The sequence below is a fragment of the Mus caroli genome, unplaced genomic scaffold (assembly GCF_978045245.1).
Source record: "Mus caroli unplaced genomic scaffold, Mus_caroli_1 scaffold_6, whole genome shotgun sequence".
Taxonomy (NCBI): Eukaryota; Metazoa; Chordata; class Mammalia; order Rodentia; family Muridae; genus Mus; species Mus caroli.
The window spans coordinates 66,778,913-66,806,170 of NW_028227261.1; the positions used below are offsets into that span (position 1 = coordinate 66,778,913).

A 27,258-nucleotide genomic window follows, 5' to 3' on the forward strand; every position below is an offset into this window, starting at 1 on the left:
TCAGCCACTTCGTGCCTTTAGCTCCATGGCCTCAAACTTTCCCCATCTGCCTTCTGGTGTTTATGAAGCACCGGGCCTGTGGCGTGCTGACTGTGATACATGTTTGGAGGCAAGCAGGTAAAAACACAAAACAAAAGAAAACAGAACAGAAGATGAGAAGAATCGTGGAATCCTGCTTCGGGACTTAGAGGAGAGCCATGCTCACTCATCCAGGGCCTCATCCAGGGGCTGAAGAGTCCCTTCCTAAGGCCCTCTCAATAAACAAAGCCTAGGTCGCCTTCGCCCTCCAGACTGAGAGTCTGCAGTTGCCAGCTTACAAGAAGCTACCCAGACGGAGCCCCGTGACAGGAGAGAGAATGGCTCGAACACCCAACAGCGCGAATAGAATAGAGCCTTGCTGCAACAAGGCACGTTTTCCAACCCCCGTGGCCCATGGACATCCCCCATCTGTGATCGAAACCTCCCAAGGAATCCCGAGATCATCAATTTATTCAGAAGCCACCTCAAATGCACGAGCACAGGTTTTCTTTCAAACGTCTTTCGCAGTGTATGATGGACAGTAGGATGCTTCGGGGCTTCAGGCAGGGAAGACATGAAGACCTCGATGTTCTTTGTGGATGCACACCCATTACGCCGGTTGGTGCTGGATGCGAATCTGTGCGTCTGCTTTGATTGGCGAGAGGGGGCGTGGTGTCACGGGAGCAGAGAGATCCCTGCACGTGGCTTCTCCTCATCTTGGGCCTCTTCTCGCAGACAGTGGGAAGGCTTTCCGGAAGGTCCCCTTGCAATTGGACTCTGACGATCTCCCAGGAGCAAGGGCTGTGTGCCTTTGCCTTCAGATAGCGGAAGAAGCCTAGGAAGTAGGTGCGGATGGCCAGGGCAAAAGGCAGTGGACAGGCCTGGCCCTGCTCTCTTGGCCTCTTCAGCACTTGCAGCTCACGCCACAGGCTAGATAGTAGCTGGTCCAGCGCCCTCTCTGGCCAGGCAGCTCTGCTGGCCTCTGTGTCAAAGAGGTGGAGGACCTGCCTGAGGGTCTGGGAGTAGCAACTGGTGGTTTCTCCCAGAGTCATCTGTGTGATGTTAGTTCCTTTCTTCCAGGGACATGGGAAATCGGTCCTGTCCCGCAGGCACTGGTGACCCGGCAGGCTTTGGAGCTCTGCTAGGAAGCGCGCGGTTTCGCTGCGCTCCAGGTGCAGGCTCCCAGATTTACCAGAATCAAGTGAGCTGGCTGGGCTGCAGCTCAGCATCACCCCTCCCACCAGGAATAGATGCACAGGCAGCATGCTGAAGCCTGACGTTTGCGGGGCTGGCCTGCAGGGGGAGCGCTTGCCATTGAGCCTGGAGTTTGCTGCTTTAATAGTTCACTCAGAGCTTCGAGCTCTGGCTCGCTGACCGTGCTGCGCTGGACGCGACTTCTGAGGCCAGGAGCTGCAGCAGAAGGCGCGGGCCACCGGAGGGCAGCAGCGGGCGCCAGCGGAGGCAGTTCGCCCGGTTCCGCGCGCGACTCCGGGCCGGCATGGAGTGTCTCCTCCCTCTCTCCCGGGCCCCTTCGCGTACAGGACTGTACGCGACCCATTGCGGCTTGTGAATTGAACCCAGACGGAATTGGTGGGCCAGGGGACATGTTTTAGGGGAACCGGGAAGGCTCCAAAGCCCAGAGAGCAGCATTTGGTTTGGGCTGGGTTTGGTTTGGTCTCCTTTGGTTCGGTTTCCTTTCCTTTGTTTGATTTGCATCTTGGTGTTTTTGGGTGGCCAGCCAGACCCTTCCAGCTCTCTAACGCGACTGGAGAAGAAGGAAGTGGAGTTGGCAGAGAGGAGAGCTGGGCCCCAACAGGCAGAGAGTTCCAGAGAGGGGACAGACAGTATGGCCTTGCCCCTCTCCCCCTCAGGAGCTCTGCTGAGCAGGGCGCACTTGGACCTCTCAGCCAGGAAGTTGGCGCTCCTCCTCCTCCTGGGCAGGCCCCTCCTCCCTGTTCCTTCCCTCAAAAGTCACCCTCACCAAAAGGGCATTTTCGGGTAGATGGCCTCTTGCTCAGCCCCCGCAGGGAGGGCTTCGGTCAAGTGTGCCTGTCTCTGCTCCTTGGGACATCAACCCTCCCTCTGTAAGTCAGCACGAGTTTTCTCTCCCATTCTGAATTGGAATGCGGCCAGGTTTTCAGCAGCTTCCTTCGTGTATTACTTTGACCAGGTAGCTAGGGTTTTGGGGAGGTTTTGTTGTTATTGCCAACAAGTCCCACACCACCCCGCAGCCAGAATAGAAAATCCAGCGTCCTTCATTCTCTTCTGGAACCCTGAGAAAGATGTCTTATGTGACTCCTGTTTGGGGGAGGGTAAGAGGGCTTCATCTTTCGTGGGGCATGGGCGTCATTAGTACTCACTTCCAAGGCAGGGTTGCTCAAAAAGGACAAGAGACTCTGCGTGGACCAAAAGGCCTAACTCCTTGACTTCATGCTATTGGTTATAAAAATTAATTAAGTAAGTAAGTAAGTAAGTAAGTAATTGAATAATTAAAATGAAAATTAAAAAAAAAAAAAGCTCTTGCCCACAGCCACCAGCCGGGCAGAAGGGACACGGGTGGGGTTTGGGGTCCAGGAGAGAGAGGAAGGTGGAGAGGGAAGAAGATGCCTTGAGGTGAGAATCCTACCATAACGGCCCTGGGTGCTGACTGGCCTACAGGAAGGAGTCAAGAGAAGCCCAGAGGCAAGGGGGTGGGGAAATTACAGAGCGGTGTTAAGGGCTGGGAAACGGACAAAATCCCATAGAGCTTAGGTATCTGCCCAGCTCGAGTGCCGATAAAGGCTTTTGAGAAATTAAAGGTCTCCTGCCCTCTTCCCCACTCAACTCCCACACACCCATCCCACCCCAGGAACTGAGTGATCAAGGGAGGGCAGGAGCTTCCAAGTGGAGTGAAACATTTTCAGCCACTTCGTGCCTTTAGCTCCATGGCCTCAAACTTTCCCCATCTGCCTTCTGGTGTTTATGAAGCACCGGGCCTGTGGCGTGCTGACTGTGATACATGTTTGGAGGCAAGCAGGTAAAAACACAAAACAAAAGAAAACAGAACAGAAGATGAGAAGAATCGTGGAACCCTGCTTCGGGACTTAGAGGAGAGCCATGCTCACTCATCCAGGGGCTCATCCAGGGGCTGAAGAGTCCCTTCCTAAGGCCCTCTCAATAAACAAAGCCTAGGTCGCCTTCGCCCTCCAGACTGAGAGTCTGCAGTTCCCAGCTTACAAGAAGCTACCCAGAGCCCCGTGACAGGAGAGAGAATGGCTCGAACACCCAACAGCGCCAAAGAGCCTTGCTGCAACAAGGCAGGTTTTCCAACCCCCGTGGCCCATGGACATCCCCCATCTGTGATCGAAACCTCCCAAGGAATCCCGAGATCATCAATTTATTCAGAAGCCACCTCCAATGCACGAGCACAGGTTTTCTTTCAAACGTCTTTCGCAGTGTATGATGTACAGTAGGATGCTTCGGGGCTTCAGGCAGGGAAGACATGAAGACCTCGATGTTCTTTGTGGATGCACACCCATTACGCCGGTTGGTGCTGAAAGCGAATCTGTGCGTCTGCTTTGAATGGAGAGAGGGGGCGTGGTGTCACGGGAGCAGAGAGATTCCTGCACGTGGCTTCTCCTCATCTTGGGCCTCTTCTCGCAGACAGTGGGAACGCCGGAAGGTCCCCTTGCAATTGGACTCTGACGATCTCCCAGGAGCAAGGGCTGTGTGCCTTTGCCTTCAGATAGCGGAAGAAGCCTAGGAAGTAGGTGCGGATGGCCAGGGCAAAAGGCAGTGGACAGGCCTGGCCCTGCTCTCTTGGCCTCTTCAGTAGGTGCAGCTCACTCCACAAGCTACTTAGGAGTTTGTCCAGCGCCCTCTCTGGCCAGGCAGCTCTGCTGTCCTCTGTTCCAAAGAGGTAGAGGACCTGCCTGAGCATCTGTGTGTAATAAATGTTGGTTTCTTCCAGAGTCATATGTGTGAAGTTAGTTTCTTCCTTCCAGGGACACGGGAAATTGATTCTGTCCTTCATGCACTGATAAGCCACCATGCTTTGGAGTCATGCTAAAGAGTGATGGGTTTCATGTAGCTGATCATGCAGGCTCCCAGATTTATCAGAATCATGTGATCTTGCTGGGCTGCAGCTCAGCATCACCCATCCCACCAGGAATAGATGCACAAGCAGCATGCTGAAGCGTGATCATTCTGGAGCTCACCTGCAGATGGTGCTTTAGAGTGAGGCGCCTTCCCATTGAGCCTGGAATTGGTGCAGAGTTTACTTGGAGCTCCTGGGCTCTGAGTGACTGACTGTGCTGAGCTGGAGGTTCCTTCTTAAGCCAGGTGCAGCAATGGATGTGTCTTTTTGCTTCACTTGGATGATAACCCCCTTCCTCCAGAGACACTGGAAATTACTTCTGTCCCCCAGTTTCTGGTGTCCAGACACTCTTTTAAGCTCTCCATACTAAGCCCATGGTTTCCCTCTCATGTTGGCCCAGGCTCTGAGATGTCCTCCTATCTACTGACCTGGCTATGCTGCAGCCCAGCATCACCCTTCCAGTCAGGAACAGAATGGCAGTAAGTATAATCAAATGTAAGACCTCTGTTTCTCGCCTGATTTATTTGAGATAATTTTATGTACAGCTACTGCACTGAAGATGTTTATCAGGTTTAGAAGTTCTCTGGTGGAGTTTTTGGGGTCACCTATATATACTATCATATCATCTGCAAATAGTGATATTTTGACTTCGTCCTTTCCAATTTGTATCCCCTTGATCTCCTTTTGTTGTCGAATTGCTCTGGCTAGGACTTCAAGTACTATATTGAATAGGTAAGGAGAAAGTAGGTAGCCTTGTCTAGTCCCTGATTGTAATGGGATTGCTTCCAGCTTCTCACCATTTACTTTGATGTTAGCTTCTGGTTTGCTGTAGATTGCTTTTATCATGTTTAGGTATGGACCTTGAATTCCTGATCTTTCCAAGACTTTTTTCATGAATGGGTGTTGGATTTTGTCAAATGCTTTCTCAGCATCTAACCAGATGATCATGTGGTTTTCGTCTTTGAGTTTGCTTATATAGTGGATTACGTTGATGGATTTCCATATACTAAACCATCACTGCATCCCTGGAATGAAACCTACTTGGTCAGGATAGATGATTGTTTTGATGTGTTCTTCGATTCGGTTAGCGAGAATTTTATTGAGTATTTTTGCATTAATATTCATAAGATAAATTGGTCTGAAGTTCTCTATCTTTGCTGGTTCTTTCTGTGGTTTAGGTATCAGAGTAATTGTGGCTTCATAGAATGAATTGGGTAGAGTACCTTCTGTTTCTATTTTGTGGAATAGTTTGAGAAGAACTGGAATTAGATCTTCTCTGAAGGTCTGATAGAACTCTGCACTAAACCCATCTGGTTCTGGGCTTTTTTTGGTTGGGAGACTATTAATGACTGCTTCTATTTCTTTAGGGGATATAGGAGTGTTTAGGTCATTAATCTGATCCTGATTTAACTTTGATACCTGGTATCTGTCTAGAAATTTGTCCATTTCATCCAGGTTTTCCAGTTTTGTTGAGTATAGCCTTTGGTAGAAGGATCTGATGGTGTTTTAGATTTCTTCAGGATCTGTTGTTATGCCTCCCTTTTCATTTCTGATTTTGTCAATTAGGATGCTGTCCCTGTGCCCTCTAGTGAGTCTGGCTAAGGGTTTATCTATCTTGTTGATTTTCTCAAAGTACCAGCTCCTAGTTTGGTTGATTCTTTGAATAGTTCTTCTTGTTTCCACTTGGTTGATTTCACCCCTGAGTTAGATTATTTCCTGCCATCTACTCCTCTTGGGTGAATTTGCTTCCTTTTGTTCTAGAGCTTTTAGGTATGTTGTCAAGCTGCTAGTGTATGCTCTCTCTAGTTTCTTTTTGGAGGCATTCAGAGCTATGAGTTTTCCTCTTAGAAATGCTTTCATTGTGTCCCATAGGTTTGGGTATGTTGTGGCTTCATTTTCATTAAACTCAAAAGGGTTTAATTTCTTTATTTCTTCCTTGACCAAGTTATCATTGAGTAGAGTGTTGTTCAGCTTCCACATGTATGTGGGTTGTCTATTACTTATGTTGTTATTGAAGATCAACCTTAGTCCTTGGTGATCTGATAGGATTCATGGGATTATTTCAATATTTTTGTATCTGCTGAGGCCTGTTTGATGACCAATTATATGGTTAATTTTGGAGAAGGTACCATGAGGTGCTGAGAAGTAGGTATATACTTTTATTTTAGGATGAAATATTCTATGATATCTGTTAAATCCATTTGTTTCATAACTTCTGTTAGTTTCACCATGTCTCTGTTTAGTTTTTGTTTTTAGGATCAGTCCATTGATGAGAGTGGGGTCTTGAAGTTTCCCACTACTATTGTGTGAGGTGTAATGTGTGCTTTGAGTTTTAGCAAAGTTTCTTTAATGAATCTGGATGTCCTTGCATTTGGAGCATGGATGTTCAGAATTGAGAGATCATCTTGGCAAATTTTATCTTTGATGAGTAAGAAGTGCCCCTCCTTATCTTTTTTGAGAACTTCAGGTTGAATGTCGATTTTATTTGGTGTTAGAATGGCTATTCCAGCTTGTTTCTTGGGACCATTTACTTGGAAAATTGTTTTCCAGCCTTTTACTCTAAGGTAGTGTCTGTCTTTGTCCCTGAGGTGGGTTTCATGTATGCAGCAAAAAGTTGGGTCCTGTTTACCTAACCAGTCTTTTAAGTCTCTGTCTTTTTATTGGGGAATTGAGTCCATTGATATTAAGAGATATTAAGGAAAAGTTGTTGTTGCTTCCTGTTATTTTGGTTGTTAGAGTTGGAATTCTGTTCATGTGGCTATCTTGTTTAGGTTTGTTGAAAAATTACTTTCTTGCTTTTTCTTGAGCTTAGTTTCCCTCATTGTGTTGAAGTTTTCCCTTTATTATCCTTTGAAGGGCTAGATTTGTAGAAAGATATGATGTAAATTTGGTTTTGTCATGGAATACCTTAGTTTCTCCATCTATAGTAATTGAGAGTTTTGCTGGGTATAGTAACCTGTACTGGCATTTGTGTTCTCTTAGGGTCTGTATGACATCTGCCTAGGATCTTCTGGCTTTCCTAGTCTCTGGGGAGAAGTCAGGTGAAATTCTGATAGGTCTGCCTTTATATGTTACTTGACCTTTTTCCCTTGCTCCCTTTTACATTCTTTCTTTGTTTTGTGCATTTGGTGTTTTGATTATTATGTGACGGGAGGAATTCCTTTTCTGGTCTAAACTATTTGGAGTTCTGTAGGCTTCTTGTATGTTCATGGGCATCTCTTTCTTTAGGTTGGGGAATTTTCTTCTATAATTTTGTTGAAGATATTTACTGGCCCTTTAAGTTGGAAATCTTCTTTCTCTTCTATACCTATTCTCCTTAGGTTTGGTCTTCTCATTGTGTCCTGCATTTCCTGGATGTTTTGTGTTAGGATCTTTTTGCATTTCACATTTTATTTGATTGCTGTGTCAGTGTTTTCTATGGAATCTTCTGCACCTGAGATTCTCTCTTCTATCTCTTATATTCTGTTGGTTATGCTTGCATCATTGGCTCCTGGCTTCTTTTCTAGGTTTTCTATCTTCAGAGTGGTCTCCCTTTGTGATTTCTTTATTGTTTATATTTCCATTTTTAGATCCTGGATTGTTTTATTCATTTCTTTCACCTGATTGGATGTGTTCTCCTGTATTTCTTTAAGGGAGTTATTTATTTCCTTATAGTCCTACATCATCATCATGAGAAGTTACTTTAGATCCATGTCTTGCTTTTTTGGTGTGATGGTGTATCCAGGATTTGCTACAATGAGAGAGTTTGGTTCTGATGATGCCAAGTATCCTTTGTTTCTGTTGCTTCCGTTCTTATGCTTGCCTCCTGACTTCTGATTATCTCAAGTGCTTCCTGCCCTCAATATATCTGATTGAATCTGTCCTTCCTGTAATCCCGGTTGATTCAGGACTCCTGAGAGTCCAGCTTTCTCTATGATCCTGTGATTCCGGGATCTTATGAACCTGAGATTCTGGGTGTGTCAGAATTCTTGGCAGTTAAGCTTCCTCTGAGATCCTGAGATCCTGGTGTGACCAACCTTCTGGGATCCTGGAATCCTAAGATCCTGGGCGTGTTACAGCACCTGGAAGTGATGTCTCCTCTGGGGACCATGGGGCTGTCTGCTGTGTTTGAAACCAAGGTATACCAGCACCGACCAGAAGAACCCTGAGCCACTGATGAGGCAGGGCTCCTGTGTCCCTTGCTCCTGCTGTCACAGGCCCTTCATGCTTGGTTTGGAACAAATGTTGCATTCACTCACCAGTGATCCTAAGATCCTGGGCGTGCTAGGGTGCCTGTGGCGTGGAGAGACCTCTGGGGACTGTGGGTTCATCTGCCAAGTTCTCGCCTAATGTGGCCTAGAGCTGGCACCGACCAAAAGGGACCCGAACCCCTGGTCTGCCACGTTTCCTATGTCCCTATTCCTGCTTTTTGCCTGTTGTCTGGACACTTTCCAAAGTTGTTATATGTAAATATTATACATGTATAAATTTAACATGTACAAATCACTGAGACTTAAACTCTGGGTCCTTTTTATTCAGGTTAAAATAAATTTTTAGTATATAGATAATACCAGCTCATTATTGACTCTACTTCCTGCCCTTATTACCATGTCTATAATGAAGATTTGAGTCTTTATCTTTACCCATGGCTTTTGCAATTAATTCTAGAACAATTCACCCTATTGGTAGTCGTATCTCTGTAATTTTGTGATTCAATGGGTGCCTTATGATAATCAGTAATTTTTTCTTCTTATGCATATTTTATGCATTAAATTTTTGTGAGTCATGAGGAAGGAGAGCTGAATGCCAGCCTCAGGTGTACAGCATCTTCAAGAAAAACATGCAGTGTGTGATTCCCTGTGAGAACAAGAGAAGGTCAGGGGGAGACAAAAAGGGAAGAGAAAATAAGGAAACGAAAGGAAAGACTGAAGGAACAGCCAAAGAATCAAGAACTAGCATGAGATGTCCAGGAGAAACATTTTAAGACAATCTCCCATGACACTTCTGTTTGAGTCTTTGTTTCATCCTGTTTTGTTTTTTTAAAATCAGGCCACATCTTGACTGTGCTTGTGAGATTCTGTGATCCTTCCTACAAATAACTTTCCTTGTAAGTCAGATCAGAAGGACCCACGTTTCCTTAGTGGGGTGCATTTTCCTTTGGGGTTAAGTGTTGGATGAAAGTTCACTGACATTAGATGTTTGTTGCAAGTACCCCTTAATGTTGTCTCCTGTTAAGTGGACTGAAGCTGTCAGACATAAGTTGACTACTTGATTGACAGCTGTCAAACCCTTCCCCCAGCCATCCATTATAGGAGCAGATGCCAGGTAGCAGAACCGAATGAGTCCTCTATCTTCAGCAGACACAAATCTGCAAATGGCAGTTGGGACCATTGCTATTGCTTCCACAGTTCTGAGGCAAAGAGGGATGTAACTGATGTTGCTGTCACTCCTTAAGCACCATCTGGGTGGCCCAAGCACAGCCTCAGCCTTGTCATTCTTCAGGGGAGGCAGAATTCTTCAACAATTCTTCCAGTTTTCCTCAAGACAATCATCAATTTAAAACAACAGGGGGATTCTGACCCAGTCCAGGGAGTGCTTCGCTGCATTTGTTGCAGGATATTTGATTACACTGTGAACCCTGAGATCATGTTATTTGCTTAAAATGTTGTTTCTAGTTGTGGTGTGGCTCAGTCTTAACACATACCTTTAATCTGTCTGTCTGGAATACAGACATGCCCTTATACACACCTTTAATCCCAAATAATGAAGGTAAAGTTAGTTTGTGGAAGCAACCACCCATGTTTGAAAGTGGTGTCTAATTGAGTGGCAGACAAAGGGACAAATCAGAGAAAGCAACAGTTCTTCAAGTTTGGCTGGATGTCCAGAAAGACTGGAGAGGCTCAGAAGCAGCCAAAGCCTCCAGCCCAGAGCAAGGAAAGATGCAGGAGCCTCTGAGACAGCCAATCACAGTAAGCCACCCCCAAAAGACAATTTGAGTTATACAGGAAGTGTATAACTAAAAAGTGCACTAAAAAATGGGAAACTCCATTTCCGATCCCTTAACCACAAGGAATGGACTTGAGGGGATAGAAATGAGAGGCCAAAGCTTTTAAGTTCAGACTCCATTTTAGAGAACCTGACCTAAGTGTGAACTCAAGTAAACTAACAGGCTGACACCTAGCATTAGTTTCCAAGCTGCCCCCCAACAACCCTGAGCCTAGCTCCAGTATGTAAGCCAATTCCCAACAAGACCAGTATTTCTAGGTTACACCCTCAACAAGACCAGTGTCTCCAAGTTATTCCCCCAACAAACCTGCACCCCCAGGTTATAAGCCCACCCCGCTGCCTAATGGCCACCAATGCAGAGGAGAGCAGAAGTTAAGTTTATGATATGACTCCCAACACCAGCCAATTATGTTAAAGGACACAGGAGCTTTCCCATTAGATGCTTGCACATGTATTCCCTGCTTGCTGCTTACTGTAAAGCCTTGCCCCATAGACATTCGGGGCTCCCCTACCACAGAAACCGTCCTTCATGAAGGGGGGGGGATAGGAAACGTGGTGAGATAGCTTGAATAGAGTAAACACCCTGCTGTGACCCTGAGTTGCATCAGATTGGCTCCTGTGTGTGTTTTGGAGGATCACTAATATTTCCATGGCACAACAGAATCATTACATGAAAAAGCCATTGTAGTACTTACTGCAGCTGTGACCATCAGAGTAAAGCCTTCTCTACTTTGAATAGTAATTTTACATATTTCCTCTTAAGAAAGATTGAAAAAAATAGCTGTAGCACAAGGGAAAAGAAAAGCTATGTCTATAGAAAGGCTTGAGAGACAAAAGACAGAGAAAATAAGAGAACAGAAAATGATTAATTATGAACCTATCAAGGATAGGTTGAGGATCAAGATAGATTGCCCATTGCCAGTGAGTAAGAAGCCCAGCTATCAGGGATGGAGCGTTTCTAACTCCTAAGGAGTTATGTAGAACTAAGAGCTGAGGGTCCCAACACCCCAAGCTCAGAGCTGTAACATTAGCAGCTGGGTGTGGAGTGACTGGCACTCCAGACCTATAAGGCTGAAAGCAGAGGGTCCTAACTCCCTGAGCTTGGTGTGCCTGATGCTAAGGGAGTTTTGTTTTGCTTGGTTATCTTTTCCATCAAAATAAAGCAAAGTGTTCTCCTCTCTCTCTCTCTCTCTCTCTCTCTCTCTCTCTCTCTCTCTCTCTCTCTCTCTCTCTCTCTCTCTCTCTCTCTCCCTCTCTCTTGCAAAGTGTTCTCAATTGGTGGTGCTTGCATTTGAAGACTTGGCTCCTGTCAGGAGCCAAAATAGAAGCTAAAAACTAGCAGGTGATCTTCCTGAGATGAGTCTGCTTTGGATTAAAGTCTATGACAGATTTGCTCTGGTAGGCCAAGCCCAGGAGAAATCCACTTTAGGGAAGAGTCCTGCTGTTAATTTGTCATATTCACATACACACACACACACACACACACACACACACACACACACACACACACATAATATATATCATCTTTTTGAGCAGATCTCTGTAGAACAATGAAGATGTACTGTCTGGTTAGTGATGTTATATAATAATTCTATAGAATTCCTGATTTGATTCAAATAATTTTAGAAAGAAAGTTTTTAGAGATGTTGCTAGAAAGATGTGGTAGATTTAGAACCAAGAATAGAATGTGCCCACTCCTCAGAGTAGTGAGTAAAGGGCTGCACGATAAGAAATACAATGAGCGTTTGTAATCATACTAAAACGAGAAATAGACTTGGGACAAATTTAAGGAATGTGTTTAAGGAAAAACATTTAAGACCAAGGATAAAGTCACAGATGTGCACTATGATAAGGCAAGGCTATGAAAAACCTGTTGCTTTGAACATTTAATGAGTATATTATAGTGAAACACTGCTTTGAACTTAGTTTCAGCATCCTTCTGCAACTAGCATTTTATGCAACATTTTATCTCTGAGGTAATTTTCTAAAGAACTCTTTGTCCAAGGTGGTATTAAAAAGACCAGAGAAAAGAAATAAAGTTGTTGGTTGAATGGTTTGGTTTGGTGAGCTTTGTCCCATCCATCCATCAGTCCATCCGTCCATCTGTCCATCCGTCCATCTATCCATCCATCCATGTATATGTTTGTGTGTAGGTATGTGTGTATGTGTGTAAGCATGCATGAATACTTGTGGAGTTGATTGTGACAGGCAGTCGGGCCCAGCCAGAGTGTGGGTATATGAATGTTTGAATGTATATGTGTGTGTGCATATTTGCCTGTTTACAGCATCTTAATTCTTTTCCTTCCCTTCCTTTCTGGTTCACAAAGAGTTAACAAGCTTATCCAGAGCTGCTTCTGGCTGACTCACCAGAGAAAGGAGCACTACAATAAAACCTTTTCACTTAATCCCCTGCTGTTTTATGATGAGGTGCTAAGCAGTTTCTCTCCTCAGAGGAACTCACAGAAGGCTGGTCAGCTACTGAAGCATAGCGACTAAGACATAAGATGGATAAGTGTTTTATTATTATACATCAACCCTAAATAGCTCCTAAGTTCAGTCTTACCTCTACCGACGCTCTTCCCCCTCTGCTGCCTCAAGAAGAACCAAAGAAAGAAGTGCCGCTGGGGACTGCCCCACCCCCACCCCAGGTAGGCTCTTAGGAAAGAAATAGAAATTTTCAATACAAAGTGCTTTAGCCTTCTTTCTTTCCAGTTCTCCGATGATTCTGTGGACTCTTCTGTCATCCACAGTGGAGACACTGATGGCCCTGCCCTGTCTCTATGGAAAATTGTGCAGTCAACAAACACTTTGATATTCTGATTAGGATGACCAAAATAAATGACTCAGTGCTGTTCATTGGTATTATTCTGTCTCCTGAAAGCAATTCCAGCTGATGTGTTAGTCATCTCTATATGCACTGGGTTCTTAGAATACTTTTTCTCTTACTATGGCATTTGCTTCAATTTCTGGCAACTCAGTTTCCTTTTTCTGATGCAGTCTCCTCTGAACAGGGAAGTATGTATACAGATACATATCACCTCCTGCTGTGGACTGGCCTCAGTCGGGCCCCACTCAATCCACAGGAGAACTCGGGGTTCTGGACAGGTGAGCAAAGAGTTGTCGAGAAATGACAAACAAATATGGACATGAGGGAGTGTGCTGTATCTGAATGTAATGTCAAATCAAGCATCAAACTTTTTATACAGAAGAAAATATGGAAGTTAGGTACAAATGAGGTTACCAGATACTTAATGACTCTGACACAAAACAGAGGAATGCAAACACAAAGACTGGCAGGAACCGGGCAATAAAACAACTGAGACAAAGTCAGCTCTATCTAAGGTCAGTTATATTCTTAGAAGTCAGGTGTGAGGTCTTTACACTCCCGGGGCAAGAGCTTTCGCGTCCAAGTCATGGTTCTAATTAGGGAGTTCCGCTCTAGCTAACCTTCTCATGAATAATGCAATACTCCAGTTCCTCCTTAAACCACAGCTGGATCTACTTCCTAAACCATTGTAAATTGCTGTATATGGGAGCGACTTGGTTTTTATTCTAAGTGATAGTGTGGGGGAACTTTCTACTAATAAGTAATGTAGTCTGCCATAGATAACTATAATAAGAATTCTAAACTTACTTTGCTAAGCTTGCCCTGAGATTTCTAACTCTATGTAGTAGATAGTAATGCCTGATTTCTTTCACTATCTCTCTTACAATACTAGAGGCAATTCTAAATGTCACTGAGTAGGCAACATTCTTACTGAATTCCAAGTCCATGGTTGGCTCAAGGACTGCCTAGGACACTGGGGAAGGCCAGGAAGCAAAGTTTGATTATGCTTAGGTATTTAGCAGGTCATTGCTTGGAGGCACCTATAATAAAACAATACTGAAAGAAAGCACACAGATCCATTCACAAAGACAAAATTGGAGCATACGTGCTATGGGATGCCATGGTTCCAGGAGACTAAGTTTCCATGAAACCCTTCACCTCAGGACTGCTTCCAGATTTCTAAACCTGTCAAGCAAGTCACTACGTGGAGTGAATGTAGCAAGCTCCTGGATTCCTTTCCAGTTCATTGGGTTTAGTCATTTGGGCAGAGCTCTCTTAATTTACTGTATTTCTGTGCTCCTTGGGACATCCTTGATATTCACAAGATGGGTTTTGAAGCTCAGCAGCGTTAAGGGCAGAAGCTTGGTCACAATCACAATGTCATCACTGACCTTAGTAAGCCTCAGTTGCTCCCAGATGGTACAGCATTATGACCTTATGGCCCCACCCACAGGCATCTTGGTGCATAGCCTGCCCTTCTGTACTGCCTTCATTAATGGAGCTCTGACACCTCTAGGGATGAAGTGGCTCTGCTATACTGTGGGACTTGTGGGAACTGGCTGGCACACAGTGGATCGCTTCCTTAGCCGTCTCCTGGTATGTTGGACTCTCACATTTCGTTCTCTGATACTTTATGTCTCTAGCAAATTATTAACTTTGAAATATGAGTGAGAATATGGTGGTGGAAAATTTCAAGAAAAGATAACAGAACAGGGCCAAATCCCAGAACTTTTATGCCAATAATTAATAATAATAATAATAAGAGGAAGAGGAAGAGGAAGAGGAAGAGGAAGAAGAAGAAGAAGAAGAAGAAGAAGAAGAAGAAGAAGAAGAAGAAGAAGAAGAAGAAGAAGAAATAACTAAAAGCAAGTTACATTAAAAGGGAAATAGTAAGCAGACACCTGAAGGATCTTAGGTTATCACAGAGAGAAGCAGTTGAGAGATGAGATGCTTGATTCCATCTTCTTAAACTGGTCCCTGGGATGGAAGAAAATGCACAGGCCAAAACCCATTTGATGCAGACCTTAGTTTCCTAACTCCCACATGTGGAGAGAAGCAATTTAAAAGTGTCATCTGTAACCCAGGATGGTCCGAGCGATGCCTCCTATACTGCAGCCACTCCTTACACAAACTACCCTCACAGATGTAGACTTCTTGGTTAATTCCTCAATTAGAGTATCACAGCTTCGTTCCTCTTACCACATCCACCAATTGGCAATCATCCCCTTCTCTGAAATTCCTTACGTCTGTCTGTTTATATTTTCTTCTTTTGTGGAAAGAGGCAGATGTGGAAAGAATGCAAAGTCACTATTCAAGACGAAGCGAGAATTTTCTCTGGACTATGAAGTCAAACAACACATTCTGACAATAGTAATTAATTTATAAAATTGGAAGCTTACCCTTAAGAATGGATGTGCCATCAGTTGTATTTCCTACCCTCCCATGCAGGTCCATCCTTAGGTTGCCAGGCTGCCCTGCTCCTAGTGTGTGCTCAGTGCTTATGCAGTTGGGCAGAGCAAGCTTGAACCCAGGAGCATGGGTTGCCACTTTCTTTATGAGGCTGTCCATCACTGAAAGTGCTGTCCTTGAATAAAAATGTTCTTTCTCCAAGATGGGAAAGCCAAAGGCACAGCTCTGCCCAATAATAGGGCTACTTTTTCTCCCCTCAAGGAAGAGCTCATTTAACCATGGAGAAAAGTCTGCCAGGAGATGGAGTTCTGCACAGACTAGAAAATCACTGGGGGTTTTGCACTTCTTACCCACCAGGTGTCTCTCATCCCTTAGGAGGATCTTATTGGATGCTAGTGTGAAGTGACTAGAAAATCTATTTGCCACAGTGTCCATTGCGTTACTTCATAACAAGGGCAATTGCTTGTTTCCAAAAATACTAAATGTTGACTAGGAAGTGGGAGTAGTCTTTCATATATGGAAATTTTGAAAGAAAAAAAAAAGCCACAACTTTCAACTTTTGCTTCCAGTTGGTGGTTGTGTATATCTAAAGGGAAAATGACAGGCAGAAACCACCATGAGAAAGAAAGCAGCTGCTCTAATGAGTAGAGCAGGTTAATGTGGAGTGGGTGAGAAGGGAACCGTGGGGATTTCTGCACATGGGTAAAGGCTATTGCAATGGAAGGGGAAGAATGATACCCAAGAACACATCAGAGCCAGCTTCCATTGAGTGGATGCTATAGTTTGCATGCAAAATGGACTCCAAAGGCCTTGGTGCTCTGGGTGCTGGTTCTGTGTAGTGCTGTGGGCCTTCAAAAGTGGCAGACTCTTAGATCATGGCTGGAGAATATGCTGTTCATCCCATGGGCATTGTGGGATGATGATTCGTATCCCCCTCCCCCTTTCTCCCTGTCTTCTCTTTCTTCTTCCCCCTGCTCTTTAGACCCCTTCCCCTCCCTCTTTCATTCCCCACTTTCTTTCTCCCCCCCCCATGCCTCTCATGTTCCTTAATGGAGATATGAGATCCAGCTCAGACACATACATTCCTGTCAACATGTTTATAGTTTTTTTTTTTTCAAAGTACATTACAAATGCAGCAGATCTTTAAGTTGACCTTAGCATGATCATCTTGTCATTTGGGCCAGCAAAGTCTATCACCCAGTTCTATGTCCACCATTTAATGGCTAATTTTCTTATGTGTAAAAGAGTATGTTAATGGAAAATATACTGTCTCAGAACTTCTTCAGAGATGGGCTCCATGAGGGACAGAATGAAGGGACACTAGCCTACTCAAGCATGTGGCTCTGGCAGGTCTCGCCCTTCTCCTCCACTCCCCCCACCCTGCTAAAGCTATCCTCACAAGGTTTATTTCCTTATTTGGCCAATTCCTCCTCCTTAGGCTGATTACCAAGGTCCAGCTATCAAAGTATTTAAGTCCAGAATCAAAGGCCTCCTTTGGTTCGCCTAACTTACATGTCTAATTAAAATTAAACACTTCATCCTAATACAGGGTTTCTACCTTTTTCTACCCCCCCCTTTCTAACCCTCCATTTTCCTATGTGCCATATCTTTCTCTATCCAGAGACAGTCCTTTTCCCCCACCCCCACCCCCCACCCCTTCCCTCTGGGACAAATGTCCCTCCTCCCTCTTCTTTGATCCTTTTCTCCTGTCTGGTTTGTTCCTTTCCCCTTCTCCCTCTTCTTCTATCTCCTCTCTTTGTCCCTTATCCCTGCCCTCTGTCCTTCTAAGGCAAATAAATATCCTATTTGCTGAGAACTCTTTTTTTTTTTTTTTTTTTTTTTTTTTGGTTTTTTGAGACAGGGTTTCTCTGTGCAGCCCTGGATATCCTGGAACTCACTTTGTAGACCAGGCTGGCCTCGAACTCAGAAATCCGCCTGCCTCTGCCTCCTGAGTGCTGGGATTAAAGGCGTGTGCCACCACACCCAGCTTGAGTTCTATGTTTCTTATGGTCTGAAGCATGCCACATGGACATAGGAAAGGAGATGAGGCAATCTGGTTTAGTCTCCCCGACCCCCTAAAGCCACCTTTCCAGCTTTTATTGGGGATAGAATGTGCCTTACTAGAGATGGATAGGCAGACTTTTCATCACCCTTTGAGTGCTAGGCCTTAATACTTTAACCATTAGAGTCTAGCCTTTTAAGATCCATTTCTGGATAGTGGTTTATTTTCCATTCCCATCCTAGATGCTCAGTAGGGAAGCATTGGCTCTATGGGTCTCACAGAACCTGGCCTATCCCATGCCAGGACTAAGCACTTCTCAGAGTAATTAGAGTGCAGAGGAAAGCCTGAATGGTTCAGAGGCATGACCGAGGTCTTAGTTAGAATTTCTCTTTCTAAAGACACCAAATGTTTGCCTAATCTAAATTTAATTGTACTCTGGAGATAGCATTATTAAAATTAATGCACTTTAAAGATGGGGTATCTTCCCAAATATGAACTAGGACTGTGGTGTGTCAGAAATGTCACAGTCACCTCTCCCTGCCCTTCTAACAGCATCTTGTTCTATAAGCTAAAGCCAGTTCTCAAGGAGCTAAGTGACCCAGTCTCATAATTCAAAGTCAGAGGATCCCTTATCTTTCCCTGCAGGCGACAAAGACAAAGCACCGCAGTCCTTTAGGAAATATGGATATATGCATGATGGGATAGCAAATAACATTACTATGAAAATCAGAGTTCATTTCTCTGGAGGATGAAATATTGAGGAATATCAGTGCCTCTAACTGTGGCAAAAATGATTGTGAGAGATTAACTCAACAGATTACTGAAGAGGGCCTCCCGACTCAGAGAAAGGTCAAGCTCTAACAGCTCACAGAGCAACCTGATAGGCCTGGTACCCATGGCCACCTGGTGGGGCCTGGCAGAGGGGATGGAGATCCCGCGGGGGACATGAAAATGCCATTCAGTGAAATCAGAGGATTGGAGGTAATAGCTGATAATCATATAGTTTCATACATTTTTATAGTTATCTGTTTTCTTATTGTTGCCAGGGCCACTGAAGGGGTTGGGAAACCAGAGGGAGATTTAGGCACAAAACAGACTGGGGAGGAGGGGTGTCACTGTCTTCTCTGTTTTACAAATGATGGCGATCAATCGATCAATCGCTGAGATCGGATGCTGAGGCCACCTGGGCCTGGTGAATTACATAATCCCTTCCCTCTCATGCAGAAGTTCTCAACTTCCTAATGCTGTGATCCTTTAATACAGTCCCTCGTGTTGTGGTGACCCCCCATCCATAAACACTATTTCGTTGCTCCTTCATAACTGTAACTTTGCCACTGTTGTGAATCATAATGTAAATATCTGATATTCAGTAGTATTTCTTATATGTGACCCACAAGTGGAGATAGCGCTAGTGGTTGATAGTAAACGTTCAGTATCCCAGATTGGTCTTGTCTCTATACTGATGGTTTAGATGCTACCTTCCAACTCCTTGAGGAAGCCCAGGAACGCGACTGCACAGTGATGGTTGTAGCTAGTTTAGTAGTGACCTGGGCAGATGTAAGAAAATGAGAGGAGATTAAGAGTGAGGCTCAGAGTTAGCACAGAGGTTCTTTGTAATCATGTTCTAGCAAGGATACTTGTGCATCACTGTCACCAAATACCTGATGTAAACAACTTAAAAGAGCAAGATTTATTGAGGCTCATGGTTTCAGAGGACTCAGTGCACAGTCACTTGGGCAGAACATGTGAGTGACAGACACATGTAGTGCAGGACTGGTTCACCTCATGGTGGACAAGAAGCAAAGAGGGGAATTCCGGTACTAAGACTTTTTTTTTTTTCCAACCCCCAATCTCATCTCAGTTCCCAGCCTATGGGATGGTGCCACCCACACTTGGGGAGTCTTACCATTTTCATTTCATCTTCCTTGAAATGCTTTACAGACATACCCAGAGGTGTGTCTCGTTAATCCAGGTGATTCTAAACCCACTCAGATTGACAGAGAAGAGCAGCCACGATGCGTAAAGGAAATCGTGTCATGCACTCAGATGCTGTCAACACACATTCAGGGACACAGCTATTCTGGATCTATTTAACATTTAAAAATCTGTGTTTATATGGAAATATCATGCTATTCTTTTTGACCAAAACAAAATGATATTGTTATACAGGTAATCCCCGGGAATATGTCTTCACACCTAGAAGTCAGACCATCCTGGGTTGCTGAGATGCAGGTGCTGGCCCAGCAGCTTCACAGTGTCCATCTTAGGCTTTTTCTAGGAAAAAAACAATGTTGTGCATGAACCTCCATTGTATTTGCTTTTATTTGTAGCACACATATGTATAACACCTAAAACATGATGCTGGAAATAAACATCTGTATTAGAAACTTCTAAACAAATAAGTAAGTCTGTTCTAAAACCTCTTGTAATTACACTAATAATTTGCCAATAAAAATATACTGATGCTGTGTTGGAGATATGGCTCAGCAGTTCAGAGCAGTGGTTGGTTTTTCAGGAGATGAGGATTAGACTCCCAGAATCCAACCATCTGTTAACTCAAGCCCCATGGGTTCTGGCTCCCTCTTCTGACCTCTGTGGGTATTGCACCCATGCCATGCCCAAGCGTACATGAAGCAAAACGTATGTATAAAACAAATAAATCTAAAAATACATACTTAAGTGCTATTAAAAAAACAGCACTAATGTTTCAACACTATAAGGATGAAAAAGTATTTCCATTTTCTTTTTTTTTTAATATTTTTATTACATATTTTCCTCAATTACATTTCCAATACTATCCCAAAAGTCCCCCATAGCGCCCCCCACTTCCCTACCCACCCATTCCCATTCTTTTGGCCCTGGCATTCCCCTATATTGGGGCATATAAAGTTTGCAAGTCCAATGGGCCTCTCTTTCCATTGATGGCCGACTAGGCCATCTTTCGATACATATGCAGCTAGAGACAAGAGCTCCAGGGCTCTGGTTAGTACATCATGTTGTTCCAACAATAGGGTTGCAGATCCCTTTAGCTCCTTGGGTACTTTCTCTAGCTTCTCCATTGGGAGCCCTGTGATACATCCAATAGCTGACTGTGAACATCCACTCCTGTGTTTGCTAGGCCCCGGCATCGTCTCACAAGAGACAGCTATATTTGGGTCCTTTCAGCAAAATCTTGCTAGTGTATGCAATGGTGTCAGCGTTTAGAAGCTGATTATGGGACGGATCCCTGGATACAGCAGTCTCTAAATGGTCTATCCTTTCATCACAGCTACGAACTTTGTCTCTGTAACTCCTTCCCTGGGTGTTTTGTTCCCAATTCTAAGAAGGTGCACAGTGTCCACACTTTGGTCTTCATTCTTCTTGAGTTTCATGCGTTTAGCAAATTGTATCTTATATCTTGGGTATCCTAAGTTTTGGGCTAATATCCACTTATCAATGAATACATATTGTGTGAGTTCTTTTGTGATTGTGTTACTTCACTCAAGATGATGCCCTCCAGGTCCATCCATTTGGCTAGGAATTTCATAAATTCATTCTTTTTAATAGCTGAGTAGTACTCCATTGTGTAAATGTACCATAATTTCTGTATCCATTCCTCTGTTGAGGGACATCTGGGTTCTTTCCAGCTTCCGGCTATTATAAATAGGGCTGCTATGAACATAGTGGAGCATGTGTCCTTTTTACCGGTTGGGACATCTTCTGGATATATGCCCAGGAGAGGTATTGCTGGATCCTCCAGTAGTACTATGTCCAATTTTCTGAGGAACCGCCAGACTGATTTCCAGAGTGGTTGTACAAGCTTGCAATCCCACCAACAATGGAGGAGTGTTCCTCTTTCTCCACATCCTCGCCAGCATCTGCTGTCACCTGAATTTTTGATCTTAGCCATTCTGACTGGTGTGAGGTGGAATCTCAGGGTTGTTTTGATTTGCATTTCCCTGATGATTAAGGATGTTGAACATTTTTTCAGGTGCTTCTCTGCCATTCGGTATTCCTCAGGTGAGAATTCTTTGTTCAGTTCTGAGCCCCATTTTTTAATGGGGGTATTTCCATTTTCTTTCAAGGTATTTTTAATTTCAAATTTGGATTAAGTATTCTTTGTATAAATTATATAGATGGAAAATGTACATTTTTCTTGTACACCTAGCACCAGGACACAGGAAAATTTTTATTTTGAAATTCAAAAATAAAACATGATTCACTGGGGGTATTTGTGTTCCGGAATGCGTTTTGCTTACTCTACATGAAGTCCCTAGCTCTGACCAATGCATCTTAACTGTAGTTATATACCAGAACCCCCCACAGAGCAAGGTTAACAAGGACTATGTTGCTTGTACACACTTTATTCTGATTCAATAAATTTGTTAAATGGCTCTAGAGCCAGCATTACTGACAGATTCTGAAATGGTTCTTTGTAATCAACTGGTATAATTGGTGGGGCTTAATAGAGGTGACAGTCTCCTTGAGGTTGCTAATCTCACAGGACTCCTTGATTCCTGGAAGATGTAGTAAGCACCCCTCATAGGTGATGAGATACTAATCACTCCAACTGACAAGATCTAGAAGCACCTGTGAAACAGGCCTCTAGGAGTGATCTGCGAGTGTCACTGTTTCCTGGGCTTGGATCCCAGACCAAGTAAAAAGAAGTGAGTGATTCTTTTCTTCTTGACTTCGGCTGCAATATGATAGAGTGCTTCAAGCTCCTGCTGCCTTAAGTTCTCTGTCATGAGGGATTCGTATCCTTGAACTATGTAACAAAACAGTCCCTTCCTCTTTAAGTTTCATATGTCAGGGAATTTTATTACAGCTATGGGAGTAGAATTTAATAATGGTGTGAAAAATGCTGGGTTTTTTTTTCAGTCTCTGCCTTTTAATGAACATTACAGATTAAAGGCCATTTCTACATAAATATTAAATATGCTGCAAACAGAGACTTTTTAAAGGCTAATAAGACCCCACGTGCCCTCTGTCTCCATGACAATAACTCTGTATTAAGTACCCAAAACAACTTTCCCCTGAAATGTTTATGATGTTCGTGTCATGTGAATGGTAGGAATTAAAGCTGCCATTGTAACAGATGATGAGAGAATAATGTTATGAATACCAAGAACCCAAGACTGGGTTACAGACTAAATGATGACAAGATGATCTGGTAACCTCTTTTGGGGAAGAAGAAAAGTTTGAAAAATAAGACTTGTGTGCCATAAGACTGACAATCCCTAAAAAACACACTGGTGTTTATCTAGAGTCTAGACAAATGTTGAATAAAACCTGTCTTTTGTTATTGTGTCATAAGTAGAGAATGATGTTGCAATCCTAACCCAAAGATATGCTGAAAACACTTTCCAAGTTATAATATCAAAAGATCTCTTACACACAATCTTTGATGCTGAGAAGTTACTGTTAAAAGATATCAAACTTGACCATCAAACTTGAGGCTTATTGAAAACTCCTTACAACTTTACCATCAGAATTTCAGATTCTACCTCTGTCCTAGTTTAGTGTAGATAGTCATTCATCTGGGTTCTTGGTTCAGCAGAGTAGATTGCAAGAAAGGAACACATTTTGGACCCTTATATCTGCTTCTGGTGTAAAGGCATGTACTCTGTCTTATACCAGGTTTGCTTTTTTTGTAAGAAAAACTATGACAAGAATCAAAGGACTGAGGTTAATTTCCAGCAGGAAAGAGAATCCTCACTTTGCATGAAGTACTCCCAAAGTAGTACATGCCATCTTGCCATAGACTAGGTTGTCTTCCCAGACTTAGCCTCTGGACCTACCTACTGCACATGACCAGCAGGGGTCTCTTCAGTGCAGGCTTCACTAACCCACAGTTGTTGGACTCTGCTGTTTCCTTTGATCTATGTGGGTTGTCCTCATATTCCAAAAAATATTTACCATAAAAAAGGGAAGACTTACATATGGTGAATTATTTCATTCAATTTCTACTTTCTGTTTTTGTCTCTCTATGAAGTCAGAAGCTAGAGCACAACAGGCAGCAGCATCTCTGTGAATGAGGGCAAGCAGATAGAGAAACAATGCACTGATCAAAGAGAAAGCTACGGGGCTTCTACAGAGAAGGAGGAAACATAGGGATACGGAGGGGGTCAGATCCAAAAAGGAGACATGGCAGAAGTGTGTCAAGTTTCAGAATCAGCAAGAAAATACAAACTGCTTTTCCCTTGCCAGACTGAGCAGCCCCTCCCACTTTCAGCATCTTGATTAAGCCCCTGTGTTCACTGAACACCTAAAGTGTGTTGGATACCTATCATCTAGCCTTTTGATTCCTCTCTTGTATTAACGACTGACTGTTGAGGTGATAAAATATCATGGTATGGCAACTTATAGAAGGAAGTTTATCTAATCTCACAGTTCTGTGGGGATGAGATTATCATGAAAGGGACACATGGCAGGAAGAGGCAGGCACAGTGGTCAGAGCAGGAAGTACAGGGCTAGAATCTTCTATTTATCAGATTAAGCAAAGAACGCAAACTGTCTCCAGTCCATAGAACTGTTTGCACAGAATAAGAAGTTATGGCTTTGTTGGAGGAAGTGTATCATGGTAGAGTAGTCTCTGAGGTTTCAAAAGACTCAGGCCATTTCAAATTGACTCTGTCTCCAACTTGAGGAACAAGAGACAAGCTCTGAGCTGTTGTTGTCTCCATGCCTCTGTTCTGCCATAATTCTCTGAAACTGTTAATTAAACATTTTCTATTATAAGCTGCTTTACTTATGGTGTTTTACCATAGCAATGGATAAGTAACTAAGACAGTTATGAAGAAAATATTCATAAAATTATGTATCATGAGTAGCAATTAAGTTTGGAATTAAGGAAATCCTATCATTGATAATAAGGATGAGAAAATTTAAAAAAAATGAGAAAGACCTGATAATTCTTAAAGTCAGCAAATATGAGATGGGAAAGAGTGTTTCTACATGCTCAATATCCTGGCACTAAGGTAAAATTTGAAAATTGAACAGATTTGTAAGTGTAGAATTAACAAAGAGCATTTCATAGGAACATGGCTATCACCTGCATAAATGGCTTTTGTACACCCAGGAGCTTGTCTTAGTTAGAGGTTCCATTGCTATGAAGATACACCATGACCAAGACAACTCTTGGCAAGACATTTAATTGAGGCTGCCTTACAGTTACAGAGGCTTAGTCCATTATCATCATAGCAGAAAGCATGGCAGCCTGCAGGCAAACATGGTGCTGGAGAATGAGCTGATAGTTTTGCATCTTGATTGAAAGGCAATCAGGAGAGACTGCAGTCCTCGGGCAGCAAAGAGGAAGCTCTCTTCTAAATGGGTAGAGCCTGAGCATAGGAGGAGACCTCCAAAGCCCACCCCCACAGTGACACACTTCCTCCAACAAGGCCATACCTCCAAATAGTACCACTCCCTATGGGCCAAGCATATTCAAACCATCACAGACGTATAAAGGTATAATTTGTAAACATGAAAATAGTTAATGTTGTAAAATGAAAACCAAAGGGAATCAAAAAATAGGGAATAATCAAAAAATAAAACCCTTCATTCACTAGTATTCTAAGAATTATTAATGTTTGATGATTAAAAAGTTATTTGGATGTTTTAGCCTATTATATGAAACATAAAATGATGCTTTTATATAGTTTGCACACCTAGAACCATTCTTTGCAGTTGATCCTAAAGAGTCTCATGAAAGAGTTAAAAAGTACTGGGTGTGGGGGCCACTCTTCCTCCTTTTACTTCCCTACCCTGCAATGTGGGTTCCCACGATTTAGCTTTGGATATTTTCATCTCTACTGGATTACTCTAAGACTTCATTCATCCTTTGCTAAGTAGCTGCTGTCTAGTTCCTAACTTAGAACCTCTAATCCCAGAACCATGTATCCAGGTGTCAAGATCAAACCTCTGAATCCTCCGGTTTCTTATTATGAAGATGCTTTCCTTTTGCCAACAGTGTTAGTATGTAATGTAACTAAAATTGATGATCTGATCCTACAGGGACAATGTATATCTCTAACACCAGTCTTAAGGAGGCCAGCCTGCATCACACATTGAGACTCTCTTTCAATCAAAACTATTAATAATTTTATGCCTCCTACTGAAAAATGAAAATTTCTGTGAGGAAAAACTAAGTCCCAACTGTTTAAACCATGTTCTACTTTATTTTGAAAACTAGCATGATCAGGTATTTTTTTTGTCTGTTTGTTTTTTTTTCAAGACAGAGTTTCTCTGTGTCAACCTAGGTGTCCTGGAAGTCACTCTGTAGATCAAGCTGACCCTTAACTCCCAGAGACCTGCCTGCCTCTGCCTCCTGGGTGCTGAGATTAAACGCATGTGCCATCACCCCTGGGCCTTAGATGTTACTAAAAAAAGAAAGAAAAGTTAAAAAAAGAAAGTAATACTTCTTGTTAAGTTAAATGTGAAGGTGAACATGATCTCATATGTGCTAAATAGTAAGATATAGTAAATGAAATATATAAAAATATATTGGAATTGATATAATAAAGCACATGAGTAAATGCTATGCCTAGTGGGCCTATGACCCTAAATCGATGCTTTTTTTTTTTTTTTCGAGACAGAGTTTCTCTGTGTAGCCTTGGCTGTCCTGGAACTCACTCTGTAGACCAGGCTGGCCTCAAACTCAGAGATCCGCCTGCCTCTGCCTCCCAAGTGCTGGGATTAAAGGCGTGCGCCACCACACCCAGCAAGTCGATGCTTTTAACACATACCTGTTTAACATGACCACCAAATATTGGGACAAACTGGATTCATTTCATGGTGAAAGCAGAACAAAATAATCTTTTAAAATAGTTAAATGTTGGTGACTGGAGAGATGGCTCAGAGGTAAAGAGCGCTGGGTGCTCTTCCAGAGGACCCAGGGTTCAGTTCCAAGCATCTAGAGGATAGATCACACCTGCCTGTTACTCCAGTTGACATCCTCACATAGCCATACATGCAGACAAAACACCAATGAACATAAAAATAAATGTAAAATAAACCATTGAAATATGAGTAGCATGTGTCCCTAATAACCATAAATGTTCATGCCTGGCTTCTCATTAACCTTTTAGCTTAGTAGGGAAAGGACTGATGTCTTGAAGTTTGCTCTGGCACCTTCTCAGGAAGTGATCTTGTTCTTTCTTTCCCTACAGGTAGAAATTAATCCCTCAGATGTGCCTCTTCGGGCTGGTGAGATGGCTCAGTGGGTAAGAGCACCCGACTGCTCTTCCGAGGGTCCAGAGTTCAAATCCCAGCAACCACATGGTGGCTCACAACCATCCGCAACGAGATCTGGCGCCCTCTTCTGGAGTGTCTGAAGACAGCTACAGTGTACTTGCATATAATAAATAAATCTTAAAAAAAAAAAAAAAAAAAGAAGTGCCTCTTCACAGCCAGGCCACATGTCAGAGCCACTCAGAGAAGGCTTACCCCAACTCCGGAACCAAGCAGCCTCCCAGAACTTAGCTCCTGGGAAGAACTTCTCAAGACCAGTCTCATTTCAACAAAACTCTGGTACCTAACAGGCAGGAGATTTGCTAGGGCACCTGGGGGGCGGGAGTTGGGGTGGGAGTGGGGAACGACGACCACAGGTTGTTCTACTAGTTTCCCGGGATTATTGCAATTGGCCGGAAACCACCCGGAGAAGAAGGAAGGAGAAATAAAGGAAGGTTAATCACCTATAGTTAAGTAAATTATATACATTTTTTTTGGGTCATCAACAAGTTGTAAGTAAACTATATACCAATTTTGGAAAATCTTGAACTGAAAAAAAAATCGAGTAGGATTCATGCCATTTAGAAAAGAGCCAAGAAGTGGAGCATAAGAATGTAAGTATATTCTTAGTCTGCATATGCTAGAAGGTAAATGCTAGTCTGTAAATGCTAGAAGGATTTGGAACTTCGAGAACAGGGAACTACGGCAAATTATATACTTATTCTCAAATCAAAG

At 43.2% G+C, this 27,258-nt stretch overlaps 1 long non-coding RNA gene and 2 pseudogenes across 2 annotated transcripts; 1 reads left to right on the top strand and 2 right to left on the bottom strand.

The window, feature by feature from the left end:
* Positions 1-654: 654 nt before the first annotated feature.
* On the bottom strand, positions 655-1,283 carry LOC110293663 (interferon omega-1-like; annotated as a pseudogene).
* A 77-nt stretch (positions 1,284-1,360) lies between these two features.
* On the top strand, positions 1,361-26,688 carry LOC147004258 (uncharacterized). Of its 2 annotated transcripts, XR_015047237.1 has the most exons (3): positions 1,361-2,102; positions 4,494-4,572; positions 26,463-26,688. It is a non-coding gene; the product is annotated as an uncharacterized LOC147004258 (long non-coding RNA). The 2 variants fall into 2 exon arrangements; XR_015047238.1 differs by lacking the exons at positions 1,361-2,102; positions 4,494-4,572 and adding an exon at positions 14,395-14,501.
* On the bottom strand, positions 3,532-4,186 carry LOC147004259 (interferon alpha-2-like; annotated as a pseudogene).
* Positions 26,689-27,258: the final 570 nt, after the last annotated feature.